We start from the raw sequence: 7,529 nt of genomic DNA, 5'->3' as shown, positions 1-7,529 counted from the left end.
CAGAGGAACCTATGCAGTCTTTATATGTTGCTAACTTAAATAAAATCAATAGGGAAAAATGAAAACATCTAATGTATCTTCTTGTGGACTTGCACATAAGACATTTTATAATAGGTGTTTCCCAATTTATTGCTTCCCTGCAATCATTACTGGAATAGCTCTGCCAAAACATTGGTGGGACATATGTTATAAAGTATGTGCAGCTTCAAGAGCTAAAGGGAGGGTCGTTTTCCTCTGGCTGGTTGTATATCTGTTATAGAGGAGAATGTGGCTCTCTTCTCTGAGAAAGCTAAAGCTTTGTTTCCCATCCAAGACCATATCTAGGTACCAGAAAACATTTGTAATAACATCTGAGATTAAGACCATGTAAAAAAGGAAAAAGAATGAGAAAAGGTTGATGGGGGGAAGAAAAGGGTAGTTTGCTTCCTTTGGCATGGAATTACATGTCTGGACTTTATCTAGCAAGCAGGTTTGACATTTATACTGCATTTATCTCAGTGTGGCATCAGAGATCTGGATTTCTGTCTGTGTGACTATAGGAAAGTCACCCTGCTCCTCTGTGCCTCCATTTCCACCACAACCTCTTATTTGTCTTCATTTAGAATTTCAGTTCTGTGCAGTTGGAAAGTGTGTTCGTTTGTGCAACCCCTGAGGCATAAATCTCAGATGCAGCCTCTGCATATTGCTTAAATACAAACATCACTATTGCTGCTGTGACTCTAAAGAAGCCTTTGATCTCTTTGCTTTTATTTCCTCAACTTTAAAATGGGACAGTAACTCGCAAGTGGGTTATGAAGATTAACTGATTAATGCTAATGAAATATTTTTACTTTCTCAGAAGGCTTTTAAGGACGGCAAAATATTGTTGAGGAAATTACAAATGTATTCCATTTTTTTTTCATTGAATATGCTATATGGTTGACTCAAAAAAATGCACTTTTGATCAATTACGTAGAATAGCCCATCTCATGGGCAGAAGTTTAAGTGTTGTAGCTGGCTTTTTACAGCTTTGTGTAAGGGAAGTGGAAAGAGGAAGGAACTGTGCATAAGTTTGCTTCAGGAATACCAGGAATTTTAATGATTTCCTGTGTCAAGTCTGAGGGTCCTCCTCTACCATTCAGGAGTGACACTGTGTAAACAACAGTAGAGTAACCTCAAAAGAATAGTGAGCTCTCTAAGAATTAAAACCAAACTAGTATGTGACTTTTTTCAAAGTATACTGGACAAGCATACCAGAAGCCTGTTCAAAGTTCAATTAAGAAAGTGAAACGATAGAGGTTCATATCAAAAGCTGATTCATTTTAGCATTATGAGATACTGAGAGCTGGGCTAGCAGTCTAGTGGCAATACCACCACAAATGCACAAGGAACCATTCAGCCTTTTGTTCTCTCAAGTAACGAAGAATTAAGGAACCTTGCTATATATGCTGTAAAGAACACAGAATTTCAGTGCAGGGAATTGTATGGCAAGGCCAATATGAAAGGGTCAGAAAAGCCTGTTTTTCTCAGGGATCCATGAAATAAAAAGTGAGAGAATAAATAAGAGGAGAACCTGCAAGCCTTTAACACAGATGGAGGATAAAAAACCTTTTTCCCAAAACATTTTTCCAAGGGAATGGTAATAAGCTCAAATTGTGGATAGAAAGCTTCCTCAGAGATGTTAGTGAATGGCTAGGTGACTTAGTTGATAGTGGGAATATATAAGGGAGAAAATAGCTGGATAGTTTTTAATTTTAGAAATTTTAATTTTCATATCTTTACAAGATTTAAGGTCTGGCTGAAAAGATACTCTTTTTGTTACTGGAATTGCTTAGCAATTCATATGACTGTTGACTTCAGGTATGTATGTATTAGAACCAATAGCTTTTCAGTGATAGAATGCTTCATAAAGGCTTTTTAAATCAGAAGTATTCTGTATTTGTTTCCTATTTGCATGGCGACAGGCAGCTATCATGATATATTGGCATGTGTATGCTTACATGTGCATATAGGGAATTTAGAAATACAGTAAGCCTGGAGGGATGCTGAAAATGTTCAGGCTGCAAAAGAGAGAGACAGGCTGCCTGATAACTTAAGAAACAGTTCATTTTATTCTGTGCAGGCAGGCAGGAAAGGGAGTGCAACATAAGCAAGACATTTCATTTGTGGTTGAATCCACAGATGAGCTATTGTAGAAAGTATTCTCCAAAACATGCTTACATGGGAGATGGGGCACGTGGTACTGATTAGATTTAGTACCAGCAGGGCAGTTTTATTACACAGAAACATTACAGTTTGAAAACTGCAAACGTGTTTCAGTGTCAGAAGGCTGTCCCTTTATTGTTACACTGTCTTAATGGGAATTAATGAAGCTCTGCACCTTCTCAGAAAGCGCTCAGCACCTTTTAGCTTTGGCCATTGTTATAGCTGCAAAGATTCAAAGCTAGAGACAATGTTTTCTTTTAATAGTCAATCATGATGGAAAACAAAGGAGAAAGCATGCCTCACATTCCACTGAAGTCAGTGGTTTCTGTCTCTTTTTGCACTTCAGATCACTTCCAGTCCCCATTGGCAGGAAAGGAAGAGCCTGTGTTTGAGTCTGCATTGTCTGCTCCCATACAGGGATACCGAGCTTACACGTATCAGACAGGGAGCGATGCACCCCCTGTGTTACCGTGCTGGTGCTGCTGTGTCCTGTCACTAAATGCCTTCTTGCCTATTAGCTGATAGATTAGAAGTAAGAAAATAAGAGATTTTAAAACCCAAATGTACAGCCTTTTTTTTTATTCGGTCTTCTGGCATGCCACTGATTTGATCTACACTCCTTTTATCTAGATGATACCTAGAAGTTTATTCAGTGAAAAGTTTAGTTGAATTTGTTCAGATAAATTAGATCTAAAAAAACACGAGAAGGAAAAATTTTGAGCATTCATTTATCTGAAAATGTCAGCTATTAAATACGAGCTTGGGAAACACAATGCCCAGTTGTACGGTATTGTTATTCTCAGAGCATCTTCTGAGCCTTGATATAACAACCAGTCTGAAAAATGTTGAGTGCCATTCTTTGGAATTATTTTTCTGGTAGAAACAGGTTTACACAGCAAATCAAAATGATTTTAGAATCAGTTTAACCAAATTAAGAAGGTTAAGAAAATGTATATGTTGGATTTAACACAACATTTCAGCCTTTATTTGCCTGTTCTCTGCTTTTCTCCTTCTCTCTTTTTTCTAGACTGTAAATCAATGGCAGGCTAAATTTTCAGGTCTAGACTTTGTTTCAATGACTATTTTTCCAAACCAGGGAGAACAGGAATAATATTAAACAGAAAACAGTAAAAAACACAGAAGACTCCACTAAGCATATAATCATTCCTCCAGTGCCAGTAATTCCTGATTGGATTCATGGTGATGAATGGAAGAATCCCTAACTAATTTCACTTTTTGATATAATTGCTCTTTCAGATTTCCCTTTATCCTTGAACTATTGCTCACGAGAGCATTCTACAAGATAGACAGTACCAAATCAGCATTTCATATATAACATTTTAGTTGTTTTCTAATTGTTTATTTTTACATATGGATTTAATTTGTTCATCTAACAAAAGTCAGGGAAACATAAACACATATGATTTAGCAAATATGCAAGATTGTATTAAAAAACCCACACAACTACTGTGCTTGCTGGAAGGAAGTGCCAGGGGGCCCTCCCAACATGAATTGTTAATTACTTTCCTCTTCAGCTGCCATAAAGAACTCATTAAATGCCAAATTATTTCCCTAAACAATGAGTAGCGCTGGTTCCTCTCTGGCCTCTGTGCTTATTTGTTAAGAATTACAACTTCCTTAATTGATACATACATTCAAAGGAAAAGGAAATCCAACAGTGAAGCTATTTTTGAGTCAGTTGTGGTCAAGGAAAACATCAAAAATACTCATTAATGATGAAAAAACAATTTAGTTTCCAGGCCCCCAAATCTAAAAAAGCAGCAATATGAAACTTTTCCAAATGTCCTTACATTTTATTTTACCCTTAGTCTAAGGACATAGGAAACATCAGGCTGATGTGTTGGTTCCTTCTTAAAGTTCTAAATGCTTTATGACAGAAGAGGCAAGTTATAGCTCTTCCTCCACTTGAACAAAAGCAGTGCTTGAACAGCATTATAGTATGCCAAAGCACTTGTGTTTGTGAATAAAGAGAAATTTGAAAAGACATTATTTGGGAAAGGTGAACTGAAAATGGCATTATAGGAAGCGTTTCAAAAGATGTAGTAGATTTTGGGAAATCACAGAAACTCAGAAGTTAAATAGAAAGAAAAGTAGAGTAGAAAAGAAAGGAAAACAAAAAAGGAAAACTTTAAAAATAATTCTGTTAAAGTTTTTGCAATCAAAGTGTACACCTGGAATGTCTAAAGAAGAGCACATCCTGACAGTGTAACAACTTAAATTCATTGAGGGTGCAGGTGCAAAGCCTATGCAAATTTAATGGGTCTGTCCCACCTAGTGCTGACATCTTTATGCCCCACAGAAGCCAATGGGAATTGAAAGTTCTCAGTGTTTTCCAAAATCAAACCCTTGAAAAGTCCAAGAGAAGTAATGCATGCTGGGGAAAAAAAAAAAAGAAGAAGAAGAAGAAACAGTCTTGATAGTAAGAAGACAGTGAGACACAATACTGTGATAAAACAAAAGTACATAATGCTGACTCCTGAGCACAGCTGAAGGCAGCTGGAAGGTGGTGGGAGGGCTTTGTCGAAGCTGACTGGAGAGCAAGAGGAGCAAAGGCCATGAAAGGCCTGTAAGACAAAATATCTGCAATGTGAAAAGCTAAGCAAAGACTGATATTTAGCTCAGTGCCACACAAATAAGGTGAATAAAATACATAATGAATGAATGTTAGGTTTTCTAACAGCTGGGACAGTGCTGAGGTCAGATGACAGACAGTGGAGATCGCAGGATGGCTTTAGACCCAACAGGCTCCTGCAGTAATCAGTGGCAACTTTATTAATAGGATGATATCACATAATGAACCCCAGTAACTACCCTGCTTGAGGCACTCGTCATTTGGTAATGCTTCTGGGGTTTGTCGGGACTGACCCTTGCCGTGATCTTTTACAACCCCAAACAGTACTAGTTGACAGGAACTGCTAAATGGTAGTTACTGTTTTTAGCAGAACTTCTCTATGTTATACTGACAAATGTGCATTCGCTTACCATGCAGAAAAATTTATTAAAGTGCAAAATAACAAACCATGTGATTGTCAACATCATCATTTCATACTAGATGTCGTTCTGGCCACACCTCTGTTTTCCCTAGTCACACCAATTTTCTGGGTGTTGCTGTCGGGAAGTACCAAGACTGAATGCTTTGCTCTCACAATAACAGGGCTCAGGACACTGTTACTATTTTGATTTGTATTGCGCTACTTTTATAAGTACATTCAGTAACTTCCAACGTGTACAGAATGTACAGCACAATCTGGGCCTGAATTTCATGAGCCTTCATTGCTAGTAGACAATAGGATATGGTAGATTTCATCTGACATGTTGTTATATTTTCCTATACTAACCTTTTTGGGGAGGAAAAAATAAAGAACTGTTTAACACACACACAAGGAATGTTGGTCTGCAACCCAGGTCAATGTAAGCCTACAAAATTCCTCTTGGTTTTATTGCTGGCATTGTCATTAACAGTGTTCTGTGCCTGTTATCTGGTCAGATGAATTCTTTTTCTGTTATTTCAAGACATTCCAGTACATTAAGCTTAAAGTTGTCATTCATCTGTATGCAGTTTATAAAATAGTTACCATTACCTCACCATTTCACTTTGCAATGAGATATCCTCCCTCCTAGCGTTCTGCCCCACAGTATGACAATGTCATGTACTCCTCCCAGTGATTTTTCCTTAGTAAAATCTATGACTGTGGTTTTCATAGTAATTGAATTACTGTACTGAAACAGTTGTTGCTGATTTCATGTTTCAGCCAAGGACTGGTGTGAAAGGTTATTCGGTGTTGGGTGCTGTCTGACTTAAAACAACTGAATCTGTACCCAGTCATTTGCTATCTGCTTCAGTTCAAAAGCACCCTAAAAACCATTGCTGTCTTCACCGTCTGGGCCTCTATAGCAAAATTTTGTCCCACACTGGTGATCTTAGCAGCCAGACTCCATACCAGCAAACACTGCCAAGGGCTGGAGTGTAGGAGCTTCCTCTTGCTGATGTTGACAACACAAAGATTATGTTGTTTGTGGCTGCTCCTACCCCTGTTCTGACTTGCTTGCTTTCCATGTATTCCAGCAGTGGTCTGTGTAGCTCTTAACACATCCTCAGCCATCCATGTACCCAGGCATGGATGATCTTTTTTATTTTCCATAATTCTCATACTGCAGTCATCAATGAAGCCAGGAGCATGGTTGGCATGGGTGCGCTACAACATCACCTCACCAAGCTGCTGTCCTCAATTCCAGAGGTGAAGAGTTCAAGCACAATCTCTCTGCCAGTTGGAGAGCACAAGAATTCCGTAGTTTTCTTCCTTCTGAAGATCTTACCTGTTCTGTTGTCGTGTGAACATCTGACATGGTGGATCTTTGGAGCAACCGTTTTCATTTTTAACTGGCAATGCTCTGTGTTCTGATCAAACCCAACAGCAGCCAGCAGTCACCCATCAGCTCCCAAGAATCCTTACAGCCAAAAAGCCTTTGTCTGTCTCCTAACACAGTGTAACCAAATTGTTTGGCTCCTGGGATGTACCTTTGGGGAACTGTGGCTGGGATACTAGCAAAGACATGTTGAAAAGAAGGAAGAAGTGTAAATGAAATTGAGAAATAAATGTGTGAATGAAGCCGGGGGGGGGGGGGGGGGGGGGGGGGAGCGGTGCTGAAAAGAAGAGAGTGGTTTAAGGCATGACATTTCTATGAGAAGGCAGGCTGAGAAGGACAAGGCACAAAAAAAGCACCAAATCTAAGGAAGAAAGTGAAAAGAATCAACAAAGAGATGTATAGCCCAGTTCTGACAGACAAACTATCAAGACAAATAAAGAGCTGGCAGAAGAAGATTACATCTCATGTTTTGTACTATGCTGCTAAGAGGTCTTTGCGAAGTGGAGAAGCTTGTATGCCCACATGGTGTGCTGGGTCACTGCTGGAAGGAATCCCACTTGGATCAGTGTGAAAAGGGTGTACCTACTTTTTTGTATGGCTTTTACCTGGAAAAAAACCCTATATTTCTGTTCCAAAAATGCCTCAAGAGTTGAAATACCATGAGGTAAGTAGAAACAATTGTGGCAGGAAAGACAAATACCTGGGCAAATCACCAGTGCAGACATAGAAAGCAGGTTGGTCCTCATCATTACTGTTACCATCTTCCTTCCAAGTTCATCATGAAACTTAATCATTGTACAAAGTCTACTAATTTTAATCTTCATTAGGGAATAAATAAAAATAGACTGTACTCCAGGAGCTAGATTCACAGCTCAGTGAGTACTTAACTTTGATTTCGGGATTTACAACAATGGTAACTGCTCAGAATGCTTTCTCTCTTTCCTGTGTCCAAATTG

Source organism: Falco cherrug, chromosome 15 (genome assembly GCF_023634085.1).
Source record: "Falco cherrug isolate bFalChe1 chromosome 15, bFalChe1.pri, whole genome shotgun sequence".
NCBI classification, from domain to species: Eukaryota; Metazoa; Chordata; class Aves; order Falconiformes; family Falconidae; genus Falco; species Falco cherrug.
Note: the sequence above shows the minus strand (reverse complement) of the source record.